A 26847-nucleotide genomic window follows, 5' to 3' on the forward strand; every position below is an offset into this window, starting at 1 on the left:
TCTCCTTTTTGATTCCTAAACTTCTCTTCCTCCAGCTACCACTGTGGCTATGTTAGATCTTTCTATGGGTTTCTCTGCACAAATGTCACTACATCATTGGCTTTTCAATCAGCTCTAACCCTGCAGCACTCCCTATCTGTCGGAGTTGGTTGTGTTTTCTGCCATAACATTTACTAACACCTGTCACATATTTACTTCTTCCTACCTACCATGTAAGCAAGGACTTCATTCACAGCTGCGCTCTTAGATTGTGAACACTAAAATGAGCCTTTCTCTTTGTGGTATCTCTGCCTATTAATTCTCCTCCATACTTACCAAGTTCAGTTGGCACCTGAAACAACTTTTATTAACACCTTACCAAAAAATCCAAACTTTAAGGGTCAGGAGTACAGGGTCAAGGGAATGATCCGTTTAAAGATATATTCTATCTTCTATGCACTATAACCTCCCCACCACTCTAGGGTAGAAACATAAGAGGGAGTATTAGGGTGTGGATGCCAAACAGAATGTGGGAAAGTAAGAAAGCCTGTGTTGACCAATTTGTTTGCTTAACTTTGATCTACATTACCATTTTATCCCATTGGACCATGTGCTTACTAGGAATGTGGACTTCAAAAGTCACACTGAACTACATATTCTCGTCAATGTCTTTGTGGCTAAAACACAGGTCATTCTGTTTCCTTTAGAAGAATTTGAATAGCTATTTTTAAAAGATCTGTGGGTAGGGAAATTCATGTTAAATTTACTACTTAATTACAAGGAAAAGTAAATTGTCTTCAAGAGAAGTATTCCCAATGGCAGAGTGGCGACAAGTAAGACTTTCTCTAGAGTGTTAGCAGTCTTATATCTTCCTCTCTCCACAAAGAAAAAAATATCTCTCCTTATTTGTCACAACTTTACTAGATATTAAAAAACAAATAACCACCACCACCACCACAATAAAACAACCAAAAAACCTTGAATTTAACTGAGGTCAGAATCAGAGTTCAAGTCTATTTTAAACTGCTTTGTAAGATATCTTTAGGGAGGCTCTTGTTAAGATTTACTAACCTTTATAGAAATGGTTTGAAAGCTTAGGTGTTCTGAAATCACATTTGGCCAAGAAGAAAAGAAGTCAATCAACCCATGCAGATCCCAAGTTTTTTCTTCCATTTAAGCAAGGAACCTAGTTGACAGAAGATGCTTAAAGACTTGATGCCAGCCTGGGAGAGGTATACTGCCCCCAATGACAAGTATCAAACAAAAGACCTTTACTGGGGGAAAAAGGACAAAGGAAGTTTCCAGTTTCTACTTCTCTATCCAACCCCATTCCAAGGACTCTTATTCTGTCCTTTCTTTCCTTTTGTCTTCAGGAAGAGGATGAAAGAGGAAAAATAAAGATAAATGAATGAGCACAAAAATGATGGAATGAAGGCAAGCACCATTTCATAGCCTCCTGGGGTTAGGCCCAGTTCAAGACCAATGAGAAGTTTTAGATAATTCCAAGTACGCATGGACTTGGTTGGGTTGCCCTCACACACCTTCTAAATCAAATTTAAGCAAGTACAGTAAGAAGAAACTATTAATTTTCAATCTGAAAGTTAACTCCTGGTGCGAAGATGAAGTTTTTCTTTTAATGGGCATCAGTGGCTGCTTACAAGTTCTGTTCTATAGAGAAAGTCTTCAGAACTAAATGAAGATAAAATTAAAAAACATTCATGAATACAAATTTTCATTCACTTTACCTTCCTACCAAAAGTCCATCCTAGGATAACAGTACTCACATAATTCTCCCCTCCACCCCCACCTTCAAAAGAAAACTTGAGAGGGAAAAACAGGGGAAGTTAGATGAGTAAACGTATTAGTGATTTAGGTCAACTGAAAACAAGGAATTCCCCTCCTGGATTTCAGTGGCCTAATTAAAACTCATAAAACACCCATGACTAAGACCATTCCTACTGATTTGTGATATAAGAAGTAGCAAAAGTCAACTGTGTATTTCAGTATTGAGAGACCCAGGCCTGAAAGATGTGATGCTTTTTAGACAGAATTGAGAAGATCACTGCTTTCAGCTTCAGTCAACTTTAACTCTGCCTTTGAACCCAAAGGACTTCCCATCTAAGCTATCAACAGTCTATTTGGATTCAGATTCTGTTTCTACAACAAAGTGGCCCAGAGTAAGTTCCTTTGTTTCTCTGTGCTTTAGACTCGTCACTCATAAAGTAGGGGAGACGGTGGCACCAACAGCTAGCTATGAGCATCAAATGGGGGTACTGCCACTGGAGTAACCACAGGAGCAACTACTCAAAACATACTAAGGGCACAACAAATGGCAATCAGAAACTTGTTGCTATTTTAGTTAATCTGCTGTGCCCAAAGTCAAATATGTTAGCATAAACCCATAGGCCTTGGCTTAACCCGAAAGGATTTGGAAAATACAAGTGCATGGGGCACCATTACTCCAGGTTCCCTAACATGTACACTGCTATGTATGACCAGGTGGAAACACCAGAACTCTCCTCAGGCTCTGTGGTTTACAGAAACCAATGGCGTCACTCGGGTACCAAGGGGCAAAGTACACTTAAAGCACAAGCACATTTGATCCCCAAGCTTGGGCCTCTTACAGAATAAACAGTTCAGATTTGGAGATAATTTTTGCACGCAGGTAACCAGAACTGTGAAAGCTCTCAGCAAAGTATTGCTCTGGCTACATATATTCAATCAAGTTTTCTTTGTTAAAAACTAAGCTAAGGTCTTTATATGTGTATGGGAGGAGGATATCAACAGAGTCTCTTTTAAACAATATGTTATCCATTAAAAAGAACAAAGGCAGAAAAGCTACATTAACACCAATAATAAGGTCCCCAAGCAGAACAGCCAGGTGCTTCAGGAAAGAATTCCTTTTCATGGCAAGAAGGAGACAGAGACGTGCTTTAAAATGAAATCTTAGTCTGGCCACCCTGTAGTTCAGAAAATTTACATTTCTTTTCTTTTGGGGGGGTTTTCAAGACAAGGTTCCTCTGTAAAAAAGCTCAGGCCAGTCGCAAACTCAGAGACTTGTGCTGGGATTAGAGGCATGTACCACCATCCAGTCTCTGAAAGGTTCAATATATATTTTTCTTTGTAGTTATTTTTCTTATTTTGCTTTGAGATTAATAGTTTTAAAGGGATTTCAAACAAAATAGATGTTATTTACTATAGCTAAGAAAAGCAAATGCTTCAGTTGCTATACTGACATACAAAAGCATCAAATCCAACTTCTATATGCATCAAATCTGTTCCTTCAGAAAAATTAAAGGAAAGGAGCTATAATGATGTAATTACATAACAACATAATTTACAGCTAATAGCATATGTGGTATGCCTTATGTCTTACATTAGTCTACATACTTTAGAATGTATAAATTAGAATAAATGGAGTAGTGAGAGATTAAGTTATAGCATGGAATCCTAAGGATTTGAACTAGAAGATGTTAATGTTAAATCACTTCCATTTTTAATATATAGCATTATAGCAATTGTTCTATATTGATTATTTTCCAAAGAAACAAGGGCAGTTTAGTAGGTAAGTGTTGATATTTTACCTGAAATACATGTTCTAATTTTGCTGCCCATCTTTATAAGTTGAAAGTAGTTCATAAAATGATTTTACTTTGCATGTTCTCCTTAATATTTACTCTTCTTGATAGCAAGAAAATAAATGGCCAATCATCTCATTTCTAAATTTAAAAAATATATACCTAGTAAGTCCAGTTCTGGTTCAGTTTCCCCCTTCTGAATAAAAACATCTGTTCTCCAAACCTTGACCATGAAATCTACATGGTTTGTTTAGGATAAATAAGTTTTCAGAACTATTAATATAAAATGGTAAGTAATAGCAAAAAAAAGTTGGTGTCAGACTAAACATGGCACTCAGGAGGCAGAGACAGGCAGATCTCTGTAACTTTAAGGCCAGCTTGGTCTACAGAGCAAGTTCCAGGACAGACAGCCAACAGATACACAGAGAAATCCTGTATGTATCAAAAGACAAGGAAGAAAGGAAGAGAGGGAGGGAGCGAAGAAGGGAGATAGGGATGGAGGAAGGAAGAAAGGAAAATAAGAAAAAAAGTCAGCAAAACATTTTCTCCCCTCATCTACAGTAGTTTGAAATGAGCATAAGGGAAGTTAAAAACAGATCAAAATACATATCTAAAAATCTTTACGTCTGTTCAAAGCAAACAATACCAGGAGTGGTTGGCTAAAATATCAAGCAAGGATATAAAATGCACAATATGCCAAAAGGAAGTAAGAGCTATAAAGAAAACCTAAATGGGGATGGAAGGACAAGGAAGTAAAACAGGGGAGGGCTGAGAAGAATTTTTTAATCACTAGAAACATATAGGTACAAGAGAACCACCTTAGACATATTTTTAAGAAGCACTCCTTTTCAGGATTCAGTAATGCAGTTCAATTTCCTGAAGCCACTTACTGTGCCCTGCATAACTCCCTGAGGTGACCATTTCTCCCTTCACACTCTAGACCTCCTTCTGGGTTAAAAAAAAAAGTCCCAGAAAATAGCTAAGGAAAAATTTTGTTTCTAACTGTATAAGTAAATTCCCTTGGGATTAAAAAAATGTATTTTTTTTTCTCTTAGTTTTTAACCAACTAAAGTCAGGTTGATTCACTGATAGAGGTTAGATCCCTTGAACTCCCATAATCCCACCACAGACCAGTTTAAAAAAAAATCATTTCACACAGGACCATAGTAATAACCACAATGGTGATAATATCACCTTCTGATGACACTAGGCATAGGATAACCAATAATGAAGAAAGCAGGTGATACACCCCTCGGACACAGCCAAGTTTCCGTGTTTGTAAAGCCTTGCTCTATTATTCTCTTCTATGTCATTTCGGGCAATTTGCTTCACCTCTCTATGCAGTTTTCTCTGCATAAAATGGAGTAAAAATCTACTGGCTTTTCAGTTAATACATGTAAAATATTTGATACTAAAATGTATCTCCTGGGTAACTATCAGGAACTGGCAAGCACTGTACTAGATGCCAGGGATATATTTAGAAAAGTACCTAACACATAGCATGAGTCCAATAAATGTTAATTCAAGAGTCAGAAACCCTTATCTGGCAGGAGGCACTCAGATTATTATAAATTTTACAAAGAGGGTGATTACTTAATATACACACATATGTATGTAACTACAGGGGAGGTTTGGCATTCTATTCTAAACGCAAGTATGCAAATATTTCTGTGATAAAACATAAGGACCCACTGAGCTAAATAAAGACTATAAGTGGCCTCCTGTAAGCTCAGGTCAGGACTTGCTATCAGTTTGTGACAAAAACATTTTCCCTCACTAGTTAGAACCATTTGGATTGAGGAAAAAAAATGGTAGAATTATATTTATTAAGTAAGGGATAAACCTTACTGAAATCTTTCCCTCACTAATTCTAAAGATACTATTGACAAAATAAATTGCCAAAAACATTGAGTAATAGAAAATGGGAACAGAAAATGCCTTCAGGCAAGGAATATGCACAAGTGAATAATCAATCTAGGGACATTATTAGTCTAAACAGTCTCTTGCTGATACAGTGTTTCCTAGATTCTCAGTCTGCCAATTCACTTCCATAAACAGGTCTCAAAAACTCTTTCTAAAGTATGTTAAGTAATTTTTTTTTTAATTTTTTTAATGATTTATTTAACTTCATTTTATGTGCATTGATGTGAAGGTGTCAGATCTTGTGGAACTGCATTTTCAGACAGTTGTGAGCTGCCATGTGGGTGCTGGGAATTGAACCCGGGTCTTCTGCAAGAGCAGTCAGTGCTCTTAACCACTGAGCCATCTCTCCAGCCCAGTTAAGTAATTTTTTAATGTAAGAAATTTCTTCGCGTTTATGACTAATAATGCAATCCTGTCTATTTCATAGGAAAAAGACATAAGCTAGTAAATGGCAGATGCACAGTTGGTTGAAAAGCATGTTGCAAGAACACAGAATCTTCTGTAGTCAGCCTAGGGAAGAGGAATACTATGCCAAAGTGGTAAGCCACTTATCAAAGAATTCTATTCACATTGCATTTGAATATTAGCAGCCCTTGTAGAGCCTACAATTACTGGTTCAAGATGTTCTCACTGCTGCTCAGCGCTTGACAAAGATGTGTACAACTTCATGTATGCTGACTTATTACTCCATGTTGGTACTTATCTCTCCCAACTTTTCTCATAAGATTTTGTATTTAAGTATTACTATCCTCAAGACCTATGTTCCATGGTGATCTCATACACAAAGGCAAGTCAAGGGACATGAAAACAATACAGTGTTTCCTACTAATGACACTTCGTGCTTTCCCCTTCTCCTCCTACTCAAAGAGACTGCAACAGAAGGTTTGAATGGCATTTATGAACTGAGATCTTAAAGCTAAAGATCAACACCCAGCTACTCAGTTGTCATAGGAACAACATTGCAAGGTTTATCTGAGTTCTAATAAACAGCCATTCATTTCATTAGTAATTAAAGCCCCTCTTCAAATAAAGCTTACACACACACACACACACACAGAGAGAAAGAGAGAGACAGAGACAGTGATTACCTCAATAAAATTTAATCATAAGTCTCTCAAATGTCTTCCTTTCACGTTGTTGTTTTGCAAACCCACAGATACATGTCATTAATATATTTTACCAAATATACCAAAATACCAATACTTTCAGTAACTCCAGGAGAGAACTCAGAGTAATGCTTTTAGATGTATATTTAAACATAATACATTGAGAACAAAGAATGACAAAGTAAATTTAAAAATGAAGTTTTTGGTAATTCTTCTGGGACATACTTTGTAACATTTACTCTCCCAGTTTACATTATATCCCGTTTTTATCACTCAAGACAATGGCTTCTGAATGCCTAAAGAACATTTAAAGGTTTTATAGTCTTTTTCCTATCCAGCATGTATTTAGCTTAATATTAAATCATCATGTCTTATCCAAGATTTACATGAAATCCAGAGATGAAAATAAGTACTACTCCCTGCATACATACTAGCAGTAGAATATAAATTATCTAAAAATATTGTCATGCTTTGTCACCATTTGTCTTTCTCTCAAACCTCTAAATTCATGTATGTCAGGAGGGCACACTAAGTCAAATGGCTTGTGACACTCACACAAATTTGTGATGCCAATTGTACTGATTTATGGCTGGGTCTGCACCTCACAGTCATGCTTGTCTTCCAATTTAAATAGACGTCTTGGGGGCTATTTATGAGCTGAAGAAAAATGATCTTCAAACCCTTAAAGTATGTAAAATGTGTGGGGGGGGATTTACACAATCTACTGTACTCATTTCCCTCCTCCCCATCCGTACCCCACTCAACTAACAGCGAGCCTGTAGTTTTTTGCTATCCTGTTATAACTTGCTTTTTTAAAGTTGGGAATTTTATAATTTCAAAAGCAGCAGAATGAGAACCAGAAGTCAAACATGTTTGCCCAACTTTTAATTTAGTTGGAGATACTTAACACAAAATAAATAATATTACACTCTTTAAAATTCAAAGCACAATTTTGTTCATAGGACATAATTACATGTTTACATTCATAGATGAATACTGCCCAGAATACCTATATAATTACTGACACTTAAAATATTTTCTCTCTAATTCTATGTAACTATATATCACATGATTACTTCAACTGACCAATAAGAAGCTGGCAAAAATCAAGCAGCCACCCACTATCTAATCTTTCCTTGTTGTGCTTAACCTTTCTCTACAATCTTTATTCAGCAGAGCCAAGCAATCAAACATTCACATTTAATATAAAACTGTGCCATCTTACTGTTTTTAGGAATATAGGTATTCAAAGGCTATTGTCTTCTTCTGGAAACCTTAAACATAGAAACAACTCAGACTCAAAATCTGAAAACTGAATTTCAGGTTTCAGAGAAAGGAAGCCAGACACAAAGACACTACACAGCTAAGAGTTGCTCATTATCAACTTCAAATGTTATGGACTATATGGAAATAGGCACCCTTTTGCTTTATTAATATAATCAAACAGAAGAATTTCAAAATTGGTATATGAATGCAAAGCAAAATCCACGACCATCAGAATCTACCACTCACAATCAGATGTTTTGGGTGCATCGCTTCAACTTCCATTTTGTAAAGATCTAGACAAAGCACTTGACACAATGGGGAGGGAAAGGAGCAGACTAATTCTGAAAGTATCTCTTCAAATTTCAACTTGCTAGTCAGAATGAATGCAAATTTTTATCCATGGAAAGTTCATGCAGCAACTCAGGCCAACAGCCCATTTTGATTTTATACTTTCCTCCACTGAAAAGGAGCCCAGGTTCAAAAATCAAGACCTAGTTACAGTACGTATTTGGCTGTACTTGTAACACTCAGCTCATTTTTTTTTAATTACCTGGCTCCTTCTCAGCCTTTATGCTATACTGTAGGGCTGCCTGCTTTTAAAATTCCTACCTTTCATGTTATGTTTTCTGTTCTACACAATTGTTAAGGGTCTGTGAACAATTTTGCAATTCTCCCACACACCATATGATATTTATTAGGGACAATGCCACTTTTCACTTACCGATTCTGGAAAATGCAGTGTTTCCTGGTGACAGAACACTGCAGCTTCCGTTTGCCCGAAACTCGCTCTCAGCTTGGTAAATCTGATTATAAAACGGCTTTGTTCTGATCACACGAGGCGCTTTGCCTCGAAAAGTTTTCTAACGACTTATCTGCGCTTCATTCCTGTGACAAAATGAATCAGACAAAGGGGAAAGAGGAGACAAGGAATAAGTCCACACAAGTTCTTGGCACACATTTTCAGTTACATTTTTCTCAGTTTAATCAGTAAGCTACATTAAAGTGACAGTTACCAGTTCAGGAAGCCAGTTTGATCAAATCAGCCACAAGTAATCTGAGTGTCTTCCACTGGTGTGCAGACCCCGGGGCAGCAATTACTTCATCATCTATCACAGGAGGAATCAGTAGACAGATCCCACCTGCACCCTACCCATCTTGAGCAGCAGTCAGGGGCTGAGTAGACAGTGGACAAAATCGCCTGACCCGGGACTTCTTATACGGACCCACCAATTAGCTGCTGACCAATCACAACTAATACCTAGTACCTAAGTCACATGACAGGGCAGTCCCTATGACTGTAGGATTTCTGAATTACTGGGGTTATACAAAGGACACTCATTCAGGAAGGGGGGGGGGGCAAGCTGAAACAGAAAACGCCCTGGCTGCAACAATTCAAGTTTTAAAACAAGTAACACCCTAGCCTCACACAGACAGAGAAGAAGCCGAGACCCAGGCAGGCTAGAAATCAGAAGAATGTCTGGCATGTATTAAAAAATAATCCCAAAGCAGAGGCTGAGTTTTAAAATGCACTTCAGCTGCTAATGTACGGCTCATCCTGCCTCTGCCAGACTCGCTGAAAAGTTTACGTTCCAAACTTCCTTCTGTACAGTTCTACAGAGCCTCGGAGAACCACTGTAGGGAAATGGGAAAGGGGCATAAGCCTCTCTTTCCTTCCCTAACGGGCCCAAGAAAAGAACCTAAGGCAAACATGTTTTATTAAAACAGTTGTAAACCATATGCAAGTTTAAGCATCATCAGGACAAATCCTTATGCTAGCTACAAATCATATCCCCCTACCCTGTCCATTTTGTTCTGTCCATACAAAGCACACTCTTATTAAATAAACAAGCCCACTTCTTGAAGTAGCTGCCAATTCATTCTTAATACCTTCAATTTCTCATAAATACCACCTCGAGAAGAAATTCCCTTCCATTTCTCCATTCTCTGAAAATGGTACTTACAAGTGTTCTTTGTTCGGATCTGTCCATTTCTTCTCCCCCTCCACTGACATTTAAAGTCAAAAAATGGGCTTAGCTTCATCTGTCCAAACCAGACACCCCATTTTCTCCAGCAAAGCTGCAACAGTCATTTCTCCAAGGCAAGCCCAGAGCACTGTGCTGCTTGCCATTCCCAATTTATGGAAGGAAGCATATGTCAAACAAACCAGGTGATGACTCACTCTGCCTCCCCCGGCCACATTTTCCCCAGAATGGGAGGGTAGTGTAAGCACAGCCATTTGGATATGAGTCAGTTTTATTAGACTGCGGTGGCAGTTGATCTGACAAGCTCACTTTTTTTTCTTTTCTAACTTGTACATTTAAGGATCACAATGCATGTTCTAAAAGATTTCAAAGCATTTAATCATGTAAACAAGAAAGCTCCAAGATTACTTTTGAAGCCTCAGTGAAGCTTTGGCCCCACTCCCTAATATGTAATGTTACAGAATCATGTGCTGGAAATTCTAGTTCACACAGTGGGGAAATGTGCAGTCTGCCTCACGTCTTCACCAGTGGAGGAACCCGGTTTAAATCTCGTGTTGGGGCCTGTGTGGCAGCTTCTTCAGGAAGTGGTCAGGGACGTGAGAGACATGTAAGAGACTTTCGCTTTTGTATGTACTGCAGTTCGCACTCTAACTTGAGTCACTCACATAGAAACACAAATGTGACAATGACCCTGCCCCGCCCCAACATCTCAGTCTTTTAATAACAACTTATTTAAAAGCCAAAGGCAAAAACTTGAAAGTTACCAAATGGTCTCTGGGAAAAATCCCAAATAAACTGCTTAAAAATCAACTTTTCAGTAAAAGGTTTAGTAACTAGGATGATGGGAGTGGCATTCCACGGAGTCAATTGTTCCCAGGTATTACGTAGAGAGGAAGAAGTGGAATAATGAGTGCAATTCCCTACACACAAAAAGTCTGCAAGGCTCAGGCAAGCAGCTGAACTACAGTTATCTCTTTTCAGCATATTTCCTTTAACCTTGACCAAAGTCGACAACTGCTTTGACAGAGGCTTAGCATTTACTGTTGATTAAACCTTAATGGATAACTAGTTATGTTAGGTAGGACATACATTCTACTTTTACAATATAACACAATATTCAGATAGCAATTTTCCAACTCTTAGATGAAGACATAGAAAACATACACACACATAAATAATATTTTTAAAAAGCTAATTCTAAGGTTGATCACTCACATTATTAAAAATTCCCCTGAAAGACTTCACTGAAATAAACACCACTCTAAATTTTCATATAGAATCAGTTTTTAGAAATTAAATCTAAACAGACTACTTGGAAGTGTATTTCCAATTTATACTTTTCAAGTCTATTTTAACTACAAAATCATTTCTCAACTAGTTTTTAAAACTTGTTCATATTTCAGCAGGGATATATTAATCTAGCCACTGAAAAACAGTTACCTCCCTATGGTACACAGACAGCATCAGGTCTATAATTACATAGCTTTCCATGGAAATACAGAAATTTAATAAAATCATACAACCAAAACTCTGGTATCTGAAGAGACCTTTAACATCTTTTAAAAGTCTGGAGAACGGCTAGTGTTTCAATCCTGATTCCCTCATCCCTAGCTGTGCTCCCGAACTGAAAAGCCTTGGAAACAGTGTTTGAGACACACCCAGCAGAGTTATTCTGTCATTAAAAAAAAAAAAAAAACCACATAAAACTACTTAATATTGATGGTGAACACCTGACCAAGCCTTCACTTCAACAGAGCATTTCAGTATCTGTTCGGACTTTTCCCACCACATTTTCTGGGATCTCCTAAAGTCACTGCAGAAGGGAGCTAGGAACCAGATGGAACCAGTCAGAGAAAGGTCATTCAAAAGCTCCCATCACAACCAAGCATGTTGACAAAAAGCCTGCCATCTCAGCGACTGCAGGAAGCTGGAAGGTTGTAGGACTGTGGCAGGAGGGTAAGGAGTTAGTTCAAGGCCAGCCTAGGTGAAACCCTGCCTCAAAATTAAAACAAAACAAACAAACAAAAAACAGAACTCACATTCTAGTTGGCCCAGATGGGTCAAGATATTAGCACTGTTACCAGCCAGGAAAAGATAACTGAGTCAAGGAATTGGCAGGGCATTAATAGCCCGGTTCAGGGCAGAGCGCTGTCTTTTACCTCCAGACAGCACTCAATAAGGATAAAGAAGAGCACAGACCCAGGAAAAAGTACTCATGTCTACTCCTTTGCTCTATGTTTTTTATTCATAAGACCACAACACAAAACCCCACTACATTTACCCTAAAGGAAACTCAGGCATTTGGGTGAAAGCCTCAGTATACATTCTCTGTTAGATTACCTTTAATTAGAAAATTGTACAAGAAGCTGAGTGCTTCTTGTGTAGCAAGAAAATGCTATGTGTAGCAGTTTAACGACTGCACAAGGCCTCAGGTAACAAAAGCTAACAGTTTCCAGTCAGCGTGTGACATAAAGAATGCTAACAAGGACAGCAAGTATCTGAGGTGTGAGCGTACTGTACATGCATGCAGATCCTCAACTACCCTGCTCTGTTGAAGGTCAAGCAACTGCTCCAATTTCTCTTTAACATGATGGGGGAGAAAGAGCATAAGGAAGAGAAGGTGGTTTGAATTACAAACGAATAGTGGGAGAAGGCTCAGACTCACACCTTTGCATGGCAGCTTGGGTCAGAGGCACAGATCTCGTTAAGCTCTGCACTAAAAGTTGATCTGGAGAAACAGCATAGAGTTGCCTCTCTGTCAGAACTCAAATTACCAAATAATCTGACTTTGTCAGTTCCAGAAACCTCAACTATAGTTCAAGATGAACAGAGACAGTCAGAGATCCAATACTGGCCCTGGGAGAACAATGCCTGAAGGAATGTGAGATTTACTTCCTTTCTGTTTTTCATCACCTGGAGAACGGACGTAAGCAAGAAAATACAAGAAAGAACTAGAAATCGCTGTATCCATAATGCTCACCACATCATCATGGGTAAGCAGCCACCCCCAGTAGTTGTTTTCCACTCCAAGGGTAGGAAGAACAGCCTCAAGCTTCTGAGTGATACTGTTCATTTGAAGGCAAATAATGCCAGGTATGATGACACACGCCTATAACTCCCTGCCCTGGGAAGCAAAGGCAGGAGGCACACAAAGTTCAATAGTACCCTGAGCTACAGAATGAGATCCTGTCTCCAAAACAAAACAAAACTTACTGTTTAGCAAAGTACTCTGCTTTGAGAGCACATTAGCTTTGTATATAGTTTATATAAAATTTCCACTATCAGAATTATCTCAGAGGAACTTGACTCCATGGCTATACTATGGGAACGACTCTGCAAACATGCACACAAACTACACAGATTCATGTAAGACACTTGGATCATGTCTTGATGAGGACTGGACTCAGTTCCAAGCTTTTCATGTCATATAAGGAACTGCCTGTCTTCTTGAAATGATTTTACACAGAAGCCGCATACTTCACTGAGAAAATTTTTTATTACTTATCTCCTGCCCCACCCATTTTTAAGAACGATCTGACTCATTTCTTTGATGACAACAACATCGTGGGTGGGAGTGAATACAGGAGTGGGCAGGGTAGGAGGAGAAGGGGGGGGGAGAAGAGGAGAAGGAAAGAGGAAGGAGCCAAAAGCTGAATCACGGCCATGTGAGTAATCTTAGGGTTATTTTTCTTCTTCCTAAGGATATAAATCAAATCAAGCTTGTTTTGCTATGAGTGAAGGAAAGAGAATATAATAATCATGAATCAGAGCAATTATCAACTATGTGACACTCACTAAAAATTAACTACAATCACTGTTTTCTCACAAACTGTCCGGAAGATGCAAGAGCATTGGTTAATCAATACAATTTGACAAAAATTCCACAAGTTTGAACTCATTGACAACCCTCTTCTGTGAAAAATATTCCATTTACACATATATTTCAGAAAGAAACTTTATTTCAGAGTCCACTGTAAGATAATCTTTGGCCCTTGGAAGTTAGTGAGAAAAACACAAGGAGAATACTGGATAGAGACCAGGTTACACACTACGTAGTCAAGACCAAATTCAGAATTTATAAAAACAATCACTCAGAAAATGATTATAGCCTCTGAAAAGCACCCACTGGAACTGATGAGTGCACTTGTAGGGCAAAGGCCCAGAAGAAAGCGGGCATCTCTGTAATAAGAAGAAAGTTACCATAGGAACCTTCGACCAAAATACAGGAATCCCCAGGAATGAATGAATTTACTAGGAATAATTAGATAAAAATGGACTGAAGCCAAATAAAAATCAAGCATTAAAAATGTATGCAAGACTACTACATGGGAGGGGGATCAGCTCTCTTGGGCATACCTATAATCTCAGCACCAGGACACAAAGGCAGGAGGACTCCTGAGTTCAAGGTCAGCACATACATACACGCTTTTCTTTGTTAACAGAAAAGTGGATAGATTAAATAAAAGTTTTCAAACAAACACATTAATATTTTCTACTCTTGGGTAAAATGGATTTATTAAAAAGTTAAAAGGGCATTTTCCCTTTTGGCAATGTTGAGTCTGGAACGCAGGTATTCAGGCATGCTAGGCAAGAGCTCTATCACCTAGCTGCTTGCCCTTGTTTTTGCTAAAGCACGGAGCTCACAAGAGCTAACAAGACAGTGTTTTCTACAAATCCAGTCCCTTACAGAATGATCTAGAGAGCTCAAAAAGGACAGTGCTTTCAAAGAGCAGTCAGGGTTCCCTGCCCTGTGGGAAGTCCAAGGTCCTCCACCTTCCATGGAAAGGGAGAGGGAGGGGTAATGGGGGAGGGGGAGGGGGAGGGAAATGGGAGGAGGGGAGGAGGTGAAAATTTGTAATAATAATAATTAAAAACACAGAAAAAAAAGAACAGCGCTTTTATCATATTGCTAGCTTTTCCAAAGTTCATTTCTATTTATAGGATAGTAATTTTGTACTAGTACCATTAATGGGGTCTCTAATAAATTATTTCAAAACAGCTTCGAATATGCCAAGGCTTTTAAGTTTCTTGGGTTCTTTGTACTGCTCAATTTGGAAATTTTAATTAGTAATGAGTTCTTTGTGGATGACAATTAATTTGTATACCCGAGTTTACCTATCAGCAAATCTGCCTGAATAACAGTGATAAATCTTAACCAAGATAAACTATCTATTAATGCTGGGTTCATATAAAATAAACCACATCTGTTCTCAGACTGGATGACTTAGCTATCCACATCCTCAGCCTTCAATTCAATGACTCTTCCAAGTTACTAGGACTTATTTTGCAATCAGCATTCTCCAAACTCATAATCTCAAATTTCCTATGTAACAAACAATATTCTCCAGCCCAATTTTGCCACATCCTGTTCTGTGCCTACTGTAAAGCCTAAAAGAAATTTCCAATTCATATTTAATTCTCTCTCTTTCTCTCTCAAAGGAAACAAAAGGTTATGTAGCTGAGTAGATGGTTCAGTTCAAAGGTACTTCATTTGCAAGCACAGAACCTACATTCATTCAGAGCCCATGTAAAGAAAGTCAAGCATTGTTTCACAAATTGGTAATCGCAGTGCTGGGCAAGCCAGAACTCCTGGCTCTCTAGGACTCACTGATGAGCATGGTCTAGCCTAGTCTACTTAAGGCAGCTACATGCCAATAAGAGTCCCTGCATCAAAAGAGTGGATGGTGCCGGGCGGTGGTGGCGCACGCCTTTAATCCCAGCACTTGAGAGGCAGAGGCAGGCGGATCTCTGTGAGTTCGAGACCAGCCTGGTCTACAGAGCTAGTTCCAGGACAGGCTCCAAAACCACAGAGAAACCCTGTCTCGAAAAACCAAAAAAAATAAAAAAAGTGGATGGTGCTGGAGAAGTGACAAGGCCATCCTCTGGCACATACACACGTACCTGCACACACATACACGCACCATGCAGATGTTCTAAATATTAACTCAAGGGGTAAAAGTACCCTAAACAGAAGAGCCATTCATTGAGCACTCTGTTTAGGTACTTTCTGTTCCCTAATACACTAAACATTTGGAGTGGGAGCAAGGGGGGTATAGGGGCTGCCGAGCATTTGTCAAGTCGTGGGAATCACAAGTTTCAGAGGCACCACAGATTTTAAGTGTTTATAATCAGTCATTAAGTACGGAATAAGAGAGACAAGAAAAAATGTAGTTGCAAAGACATCCTGGAAAGCAGGACTCTGCTCAAGGACAGCGGATGTGCAGGAAGGAGGTGGGTGATCTTTGCTGGGAGGAAACAAAGCAAAGAAGTCAGTAGAGGCAGAAACAAGAGGTAGATACAGCAAGTCTCTCTCAGAAATGTCCAGAACAAGGGGCATGCTGACATGGAAGGAGGAAAAATCCATGGAGTCCTGTCCCTAGGCAAAGTACTACAGGCAACTAATGACAATTAGGACAATAAGGACAATTAGCCTCTCCCTGGGATGAACCCCCCTTACTGATTTTCAATGCAGAGTGGTCAGCCTTGAAATAATATACACAACCATCAATAAAACTCGACTGACTTGGTAGGTAGTATTTACACATATTTTTACATATACAAAAACATGTATATAATCATAAAACAAAAAGAGGTTATCAACTTTAACTGGGCAGAAAGGAAATGGGGAAATGGATGTATTTCTCTTTCAATTAAATACATTAAAATGGAAAAGGGGAACATAAAAAGAAGTCATTACTTCATTTGAGGAATTCTATTTTAACAATAAATTTTAGTTCCCAACCTTGTAGCTATTAAATCACCACTTTCAGTTTTCTGTTAATGTACCTCACTATCTCCCTCCTAATTTACCCTGATTCACCATTATCAAGCATAAGACCAAACTATCAGAACTATGCTACCTATGGAAAAGTAACTAGCAGGATGGTATTGGGACCTTAAATGACCACAACATTAAATGCATTTGGTGTGGACAGTGTAAAGAGTCTTACCTAATGCTTGGAGTGTGGGGAAAAGTCATAGCAAACGGAGATTGTATTGAGGCTCTAAACAGAAAAAAACACTTAAGAAAAGCTGGAATAGGGAGGACAAGTGGGGGAGCCACTTAAATACAAACAGCCCATACTTTGTTTTGTTTGTTTGTTAGTTTTTTTTTTTTTCAAGACAAAGTTTCTCTGTAGCTTTGGAGCCTGTCCTGGAACTAGCTCTTGTAGACCAGACTGGCCTCGAACTCACAGAGATCCACCTCACCTGCTTCTGCCTCCCAAGTGCTGGGATTAAAGGCGTGCGCCACCACCTCCTAACTCACACTTCTTTTTTTTTTTTTTTTTAAAGAGACTAGGTATGGAACCCACAGCCTTGTGTATCTTAGATATGAAGGACTTCAGGGTCAACTTGATTGGATTTACCATCACCTAGGAAACAAATCTGTGAAAATGTCTGTGAACATGTTTTCAGAGATGTTCAACTGAAGAGGGAAGGGTCACCCTGAATGTGAGCACCAACACCACAGGAACTGGGGTCCCAGCCTTAATAAAAACAAACATAAACGTGAACTGAGTGTCCACCTCTGGAAGCAATGTGACCAACTGCCTTCGCTCCTGCTGTGTTAGTAGCACATGCAATGAGAAAGTGAGTAGGAAAATATCAAGCCTCCCTTGTCCTTCCATGACTTGCTTCTGTCAGGTATTTTGTCACAAAGCAACGAATACACCAGGCTGGACCCTAAGCCATTTTACTTTTCATTTGAAACAGGGTCTCTCAATTCTAGGATCAAATAATTCTCCCAGTTCAGCCTGCGTAGCTGAAGCATGTCATGACAATCAAACGTTCTAGCCTCACCTCAAGACCAGGAATTTTCCGAATGTGAGGAACTACCCTTTTCTCTATATTCCACCCTATAAGCCATTAGACAAGAATGTCACAGCTTCTAACAGTTGTAGAAGATGTCAACACAGGTCGAAAACCAGATGCTAGAAAATCCAGACATCTTTGCAGTGGTGACCTCTTACCTTAGGAGCCTACAGCATTTTCAAAGAAAAAAAAAATGAGAAGCAAACTTACAACTGTCTGAAAAAAAAAGTTATCCTTAAACCAACCACAACGAAGAAAATCAAATCTCACCAATGGATAATTAGTTCCAATGCAGAGAGGTACAGATGTTAAGTGGGGAAATCAAGAAACCCTAAAAAATGCCTGACCAGCCCTTACCATTCCCTGAGTGATTCCTGTGCAACAGCAAAGTTTGCTTTCACAGAAACTGAAACATCAACACTCCTAACAAAAATGTACAAAAATAAAATTCCTAAGCTCACCGCACAATTTTAAGATCTAATATCATCTACACTAAAACACTACTGAGTTAATGAAACTCCATTCTTTCAGATTAACATTAGGAAAGTAACAAACTTTGCCACTTAAGCACACATAACATAGTACCTCAAAGACATGGATGATGGTCAAACTCATCATTCATTGCTCTGTTCTGAGGAACTGGAAAATACCCTTTGCCTTCACTTCATTGCTTGTAATGGATCAGCAGGTAAGTATGTAATGTTGTAATGGGGCATAATACAGCTCCAACTACTTCTACAGTCTGACATATTGCTCTGAAAGGTAGAGTCTCAATCATTTCCTCAACTTCCCTAATATTAAAGTCACTCCCTACCACCATCATGACTTTCTGCATATACAAGGGTACTGACCCAATGTCAACAAGCAGGCACAATCTATACAGAACCAGGAACAGACAACACATACAGTCAAATGAACACTTACTGTGGATCCACTTATTGTGGATGCCAGGGTAAACAACAGCTATAATAACCAGTGCTGGGCATATAACAATTGAAGTTCCTTCCACTGCCATATGCACCCCTATTTTAGAAATGTGAAGGTCACAGGGAGTGTCCAAGAGAAATCCCCTTAGATTACATGAAATATAGATGTTGTGGTTTTCCCTTCAACTGGGTGAATACACATTCTCTACCATTTATTTCTGACCACACTGCCAAATACACTCATTCAATGTCTTACAAAATACTTTCTAACCTCTAGGCACTATGCTGGGTTGAAGGAATACAGCAATGAACAAGAGACATAGGTTCTGCCCTAATGGAGTTTCCAAACTGTAAGGAAAGGAAATAGAATCAAATAAATACAGAATAGGCAAGGTGGTGATAAGGTGCCCAGGAAGAACAGAGGAGGCATGGGAGGGCAGATTAAGTAGTCATGAGAGCAGATTCTATAATTATCTAGGCAGGGAATGAAGAGGACATGGCAGAGAGGAAAGAACTTGAGGTGTAAATATACCTTCTCAGGAATAAAAAATCAGTAGAAAGTCCAGTGTTACATATCAGAATGAGCAGGGGAGAAAGAAGAGAGAAATGAGATTGATTAAGCTGGAGAGGCACAGGGAAGCAGGTTAAACAGGGCTTCCTGGACCAGTCAAAAGAGTCCTTACTCCGAGAAATAAAACATATGAAGTTTTTGATTGTGAGAGTGGGCTATCTAAGGATCTTTGGAGGGTGTTTTAGGACAGCTTTATTTCAGTTACTGTGGCAAACTATCTGACATAACATAGAAGCTTTCACTAGGTTCAAAACTGGTTTGTTCTATTGCTTTGGGTCTGTGCTCAGACTAAGAAGAGGAGAAAATGGTAGGAGGAGGACTGAGGCCCTTGAATATGAAGGGGTTGGGGCAATGATAAGTAGCTCAACAAAGGTGTACAGGGTAGTTTTCTATCAACTTGACACAAGTTCAAGTCATCAGAGAGGAGGGAGTCCCAACTGAGAAAACACCATGTTCATAAGATCCAGCTGCAAGGCATTTTCTTACCTAGTGATTGATGGCGGATGGCCCAGTCATTGTGGGTGGGGCTACCCTAGGGCTGGTGAACAAGCCATGGGGAGCAAGCCAGCAGGTAGCACCATCGTTCTATGGTCTCTGTGTCCATGTTTCTCTCTTCACTGATTTTGATAATGTACTGTCATATGTGTGCTAAATAAACCCTTACTCCCCAAGTTGCTTTGGTCATGGTCTTTCATCACAGTAATAGTAACCATAACAAAAAGAACTAGCTGTGATGAAAGACCATGACCGTGGAGGTCCTAGGTGCTCCTAGCAGGGGAATGTGGAAGCACCATACTTAAAGGAAGTGAGGCCTACAGAGCACAGGACAGAGAGGCATTCCAGGTTGCCCTAAGGGATAACTTTGGAACAGAGGCTTCAGGAAGAAGTGGGTGGTAGAACAGATGAGTGAACACAGACAGGTCAATTGCAGGAGCCTATTCTTTACGTCTCTGATAAGGCAAAATGAGAAGTTAAGTCAGAGCACCCATGGAGGTATATTGGTACATGTTTGGTTTCCTTCCAAGCTCATCTACCTTTTATATCACAAGTCTAAGACCCTCTCTTCAGACTTAGGTGATTTCATCTCCTGTATGGCTGCTTATTGTTGCTGCTGCCACACTGGCCAAAGGGAGTCGACAACCTCAATGCACATTTTATAAGGCAATGCAACAAAAAGCTTTGTTGGTAATATAACCCAGAATAATCTAATAGGTTGTGGTTATAGACTGAAGTATCTAGGAAACCTTGAACTGCAAGTGGTCAGCAGAGCTGTGAGCAATCAGTGAATGGTGCTTAGCTTTGCTAAAAAAGACAAACTCTGAGCAAAAGCACATTGATAACTGAAACTGAATACTACTTCAGAGACACAACAAACAAAGCAGCATACACAACTTGAAGACGCCTAAGTATATGACTTATTCAAATCTGTCTCATGAACTAAAGATTGAACATGTCTCCATGAATGACCTTGAGGGTTCCAATAAGCAGGAATAGCACTAAGGGGGTACATCCCATAGAGTTGGAAAGCACCAGGTAGGATCCATCTGTAGCTATACAACAAAGTCTGAGCAGAGGTTTTGGTACCTGAGGACATCAAATCCTTCCAAACCAAGCATCTTGAGGTCCAGACAGAATGTACTGCACATGAAATTAACATTTTTGACTTTAAGAATGCTATATTCCAGGTATTGGCTATGAAAGGCAGCCTCCAAATTCTTAGGGTAATATCAAGGACACACATAAAAAGATGGGGTACCTGAATTAGTTAACCCCAGATAAGGACAGTCAAATGGGGTTCAGAACACAGAATGCTCAGGCCAAATGCCAGCTCTACTCAACCCTACTACTGATTATAGGATGTGTAACCTTGGAATTTTCCAGAATAAGCATAAAAACTTTTCAGGAAAATCACAAAAACAGAGCAGAGGAATGTTACATATCCTTAGAATATCAACTGTACTATAAAATTTGAGGGCAAGAAAAGCTAAGGTGCTGCCCAACATAGCTATCATGAAGATTAGAATCAGAATCACATTTTAGGAGAAGGCAGAAACTGGAAATAGATTATATGCTTGCCTCAGGCTCTTTTTGTCCCCACACCTCTGAGGTTATCTTCTGGAACTCCAGAGGGACAATGGCATAAAACACTGTCTACTGGATCACAGAAGACATGCTACCCTGCAGGAAAGAAAATGGCCCTATGAGGGTTCTCCACTATGAGAACAGACAGACTGAAGCAAGCTTAGCAAGAACAAGGAGTGGGTTTAGAAAGTGAACCAAGCAAGGCTATCAACTCTCAATTTTGCCATCTCTGCACCTTGTCGTGGGATTTTGGAGCCTCATGAAATTACACACAGCTATTCAATGAAGTTGTGTTACTGTGTAGGTATATAGTATCTTTTCTTTCTTTTTCTTCCACTTGGTTCTTTGTTTTGCTTTTGTGGGTTTTGAGGCAAGTGTCTATAGTGTTGCTGAGGATAGTGTACTCTAGGCAAGTGTCTGACCACTGAGCTACATCCTTAGCCCTATAAGCTGTGATGTCTGAGTGTGGTCTCTACTCAAAATCTCATCAACACACCAGCCCTCACTGCCTTCCTAATCTCAGATAACTAAGAACTCCCAGTGATACTTCACCAAGGCTTGTCCCCACATGTTCTGTAATTTTAGCCCCAACTGGAAGGAAATAGGTGTTAGGAACTTGGTAGAAAAGATGGCATGAGTTGGTTTCCATTATCAAAATGCAAATATTGGACAAGGAAAAGATGTATCCAAACAAAGGGAAAGGATGTCTCAGCATTTGAAACTGTAGATCTGTATGTATCACCTATACACTAGGCACTCTGAAGACCACATCAATATTGGTTTGCTCTTGACAAAAAAAAAAATTCCTTTCAACCTTAAAATGTGCAATCTCATGGCTAGGATCTGAGACAGGAGAAATACACATGATGTATCCAATCCTTCAGAAAGCAAGACGTGTCAGAGACCTGGCAAAAAAGTGAGGAACAATCAGACAGGGCATATAACTCGAGTGCATTATGCACAGTGGTACAGTATTGACAGAAGTCCTAGGCTTTATCCCCAACACCACAGCAAACAGACAAATCAAAAGATGATAAATCATCTAAGGAAGCATGTGGACTCAAAAGGAACAGAAAGAACACTGTCAGCTTTTCCATCCTTTCTTTAAATGATTGGTGGGGGAGAGCCCAACACAGTAACATCGACCAAGGCAAACCTTCTGCCAGGAGCTAGAAGAGTGTCTGTTAGCAGCTGTGTTCCCTACTGCCTGCCTAGTCTCAAACTCCCACAGCACCCAGCCTTCATAATATTCAAGTGTGTGTTCTAGGATGAGCAGCACTCTAATGAGTAGCAATGACTGCCAAGACACAAGGGTGAGGCGGCTGCAGTGCCAAGGTTGGCCTTGAAACATGACTGGCAGGGATAGGAGACTCAAGGACTGGTACTATCACTTCCTTTGATTTTGTTGTTTTGTTCTTCTAATGCCCCTTTGAAAGACAGATCATCTTTAATAACCTAAACTATCCTTGAACATTATTCTCCATCTCAACCTCCCCCATATGCTGGATTTACAGGTTTGCAGTTTTCCATCATCCAGGAATGACTTAGTCTCTCTACCTGCATTTTTACTCCTGAAGAGAATGAAGAAGGAGCTGCAGCTGTGGCAGTGGGTCATGCAGAGGGGGTCAGGAAGAGTTCCATAAAGAACACATCTCAGAGGAGTCCTACTCCTCATCCTAAGCCAGCAATCTGGCCCAGTTATCACCCAAGACACCCAATTTCACAGAAAGATTCTTGTGAAACAGGAATATCCCAAGCCCAATATCCTTCCCAAACGCCAAAGCTTCTCGTACAGACTGAAGGTGTAAGCAAGCAGTGCTCAACAGTGCAGCATGAACGTGTTTACCAGGAAAGGCGCTTCTCAGCAGCCCCATCTTCCTAATGTAGCTATGTGGGGAGACAGGTCAAAGGAGACCCATTTCCAAGGTTGGGATTTTTTTTGGTGGAGTGGTTGGCTTTGTCTTTGTTTTGAGATAGGGTCTCCCAATGTAGTCCTGGCTATCCTGAAATTCTCTATGTAGACCAGACTGGCATCAAATGTAGAGAAATCCACCTGTGTCTATCTCTGTCTCCCATGTGATGGATCTAAAAGCATGCACCATCATGCCTGGTCCAACTTCCCAGTTTTTCAAGTAGGAAACATACTGTAGTATAAAGTGTATAAAGTAAAATAACATGCCAATGAGCCACTGTAGAGTTCCTTCACTGCTCATACCTTCTTGCCCATGGTCTAACGTAAGTATGAGCTCAAACTATAACATGAAATCAGGATATGAGCCAGATATTAATTAGGGAGCAAATTACGTCAATGCCTTACATTCTTCCTCCAGAAAGATGATTGGAGGTATATATCAGCAGCAGAGTTCTGCCTAGCATATGTAAGGACTAGGGTTTCAACTGGAGCACTATGTGCTAAAACAAACTAGCAATAATTATCACCAACAAAAGCAACCCCATGTTGTCATTAGGAAATATTCATATGGTTTTAATCCAGGTTCATGCTGATGTGCCCAATTTTTGCATGGGTGCTGGAGATCCACTCTCTAGTTCTTATGATTATGCTACAAGTATTTTACCAGCTGAGCCATCTCCCCAACCAACAGTTCAAGGCTATTAAAATAGTGACACTTCTATCAAATGGGGAGGGTTCTACCAGTGTGAAGGAAACAGATCTCTGAGGGTATTAGGATACTGACTCTTTGGGACTGGAGAAATGGCTCTGTGGCTAAGGGCACTTGCTGACTCTCTTAGAGAAGGGTTTGATTCCCAGTACCCATATAGCAACACACACCCTCAAACATGGATTCCATTGGATTTGAAGCCCTCTTTGGCCTCTATCAGAACCAGACATACACATGTTGCACAAACAAGCATAAATGCAAACATTCATACACATAAAATTAAAATCTGAAAAAATTAAAGATAGTGACTCCAACCGTTGAAATGAAAAAATCTTAGAGTTTCAACAAAAACCAGTGTCCCTGAAATGAGCCTTCTAGGAAAGCTAAGACAAAATAAAGTCTTGTTCTCATTTAATGGGCACAACTATGGAATTGATACTACAGCAGAGCAATGACCAGAGTAGGCTGAACTAGTGTTAGGCTACATAAGACAAGTTCATTCAGTGAAGGATTTCTGCCAGCAAGGGCAAGGTGGATAATAATTCCCTCACTACAGCTAATGGATTTCCATGTGTGACCCTCCTCACTCATTTTTACTCCTTTTTTTCCATGCCTGCCACACAAACACTGGAATCAGTTCTACATGAAGTATCTACTGCAGGTATACCTCAACTTATATTCAGATCTTTCCCTCCAACATTTCACAGATCAACGGTTTCTCTAGAATGTCTTTATTTTCTCTTTCTGCTGCTTCTTTTAAAAGCAGTTTATGGTAGAAAACTTCAAAGTATATACAAAAATTAAGAGAACAGTACATAAGGTACAGTTGTACCTTAAATAAATTTATAATAATAACAACAACAACTCCTCTTAGGTTTTGGGCTGTTAAGAAACCATCACTAGGGGGAAAAAAATAAGCAAATGAATACATAAACTTTTCTTAGGCCAACAGATAGATTTCCTTTGTTATTTGTTTTGTTTTATTTTCAGACAGAGTTTCATACTGTGATCCAGACTGCCTACAACTAACTAACTATGTAGCCCATGCTGGCCTCAAAGTCATGGAACTCATCCTGCCTCACCTGACAGGTGTTTCAATTATAGGCATGAATTCACCACATCTAGTGAGTGACTTTCAATTATGTAAATTTATTATTGTGTTATATATGTATAGATGCATGCCATGGCATGAATGTGGAGATCTGTGAACAACATATAGGAGTTGGTTCAAGCCTTCCACCATGTGAGTCTGGGGATCAAAACCAAGCTATCAGGCATAAGCCAACTCACCAACCTGAGATAATTTTAAGACATAATTTTCTGGAGTGTTTGGTTGTTTTCTTAAGGTTTTCTATAGGAGTTAAATTATTACCAAATGAAAAGTTAATACTCAGTTAATTGTATCATTAATCTCTAAGTCCATATTCCAAATTTGTTTTAAAAGATATTATGAAAAATTGTTTTTAAATGAGAAGTGATTCTTTCGTATCCTCCTATCCTTTAGTTGTTTATTTGTCAGGCAGAGGTCAGGGTGGCATCTTTTTAAATGTAATTTGAGGAGAGCACAGATCATTTCCCAGAAAATCAAAGTAGATGCTACAATTAAAAATGAGACAACTGGTCTTCTTCCAAGAACTAGAATTAAATACATTCATTGTATAAAATCAGCAGCCTTCAGTTCTAGCTAAATCACATCCCTCCTTTACCACCGTAACATCCTTAAAGTTACTACCACAGCCAACCCTCTGTTTATTAACCACTTCTTACCCTAGTCCCTACTCAGCAAAATAAATGACAGTCCCTCCTCTTACCAATCAAGATAGTGTGTCTAGAGCAAGCTATCGAGGGAAATTCTTCTGATTCTCAAAATTCCTACATTGATCAGTACAGGGTTTGCAAGAAACCCTTGTTTATTCTCTTGTCCACTTTCAATTATCTCTAGATGACTTCATGTGGCATGTAAGAAACAACTGCATGGTGCATAAAAATGCAATGAACTTTCTGCAAACATTTTGGACCATCAAAATGCTCCCGAGTTCCTAGGTGCAGCATCCCCAGAGTACTGTCACTTGATGAAAGCTATTTCTGGCATGCAGAATAAACCACTATTAGTCTATGTGACCATCTCCCATACCGGTCCATTCTTCATAATTCTTACCTTTTCTGCTTTCTAAGTTTCTCTCTCCTACAAGCTCTGCCCAACCTCTTCATTGAGGTTTTAACATGTGATAAGTCCTCTGAAATGTCTAAGAATGATAATATTATACGAGATGTCCTGGTTAGTTATTTTTACAGCTCTCTGTTCACTTAGGACACTATAGAAGAGAAAGCATTGTGGGGACAGATGAGAACACATGCCCTCTAAACTGCTATGGGCCTATAATGCATTTCAAGGCATAATATAAACATTGACATACAGAACTTTGTGGGGTTAAAGAGGTAGACTAGTGGTTAAGAGGACTTGCTTCTCTTCCCAAAGACCCAGTTTTGATCCAACACCTGGTAATATAAAATCACCTGTAGCTCCAGCTCCAGGAAATCCAACACTATACTCTCTTCTGGTGTCTATTGTACACACACACGGTGCCATAAACTCACAAGAGCATACACACATAAAAATGGATAATTAAATCATTTTAAAGGAAATCTTTTTAACAACTGGCCTATAGTAAAGGCATGTGATGTTCACAAAGCAGTATCCTTATGGTATGATATAGTTCTATCTTTGCCATCCCACTGAGCACTGGCTTTTATGCTCACTAACAATCTCTTTACAGCTTTGTGTTATCCAAGGCTTGGAGGCAATTTAATAATGACCTTTACATACCTCATGCAAATTATACTGAATGCAGACTTGGTCACCAGCTAATTATCACCTCATGACAAAGAGCTCTAGGCAAATTGGAAGAAACCCAACAGATGACTGGAAAACAGCTTGAGAAAAAGTTCATCATAGACATAAAAACTTTTTTTTAAAGGCAGCTCATGCCTAAATCCTTAA

The 26847-nt window shown here is 39.3% G+C and overlaps 1 long non-coding RNA gene across 3 annotated transcripts in view; it reads right to left on the reverse strand.

Moving 5' to 3' along the window:
* The window catches only part of LOC130867929 (uncharacterized), an 82874-nt gene that overhangs the window by 13887 nt on the left and 42140 nt on the right, over positions 1 to 26847 (reverse strand). For 2 of the 3 annotated variants that reach the window (XR_009056485.1, XR_009056486.1), the window contains one exon: positions 8574 to 8737. This is a non-coding gene — a long non-coding RNA (uncharacterized LOC130867929). Of the gene's footprint in view, positions 1 to 8573; positions 8738 to 9813; positions 9951 to 26847 lie in introns of those variants that run through there. The other variant, XR_009056487.1, reaches the window with a different exon arrangement.

This window comes from Chionomys nivalis, chromosome X (assembly GCF_950005125.1).
Source record: "Chionomys nivalis chromosome X, mChiNiv1.1, whole genome shotgun sequence".
NCBI lineage: Eukaryota > Metazoa > Chordata > Mammalia > Rodentia > Cricetidae > Chionomys > Chionomys nivalis.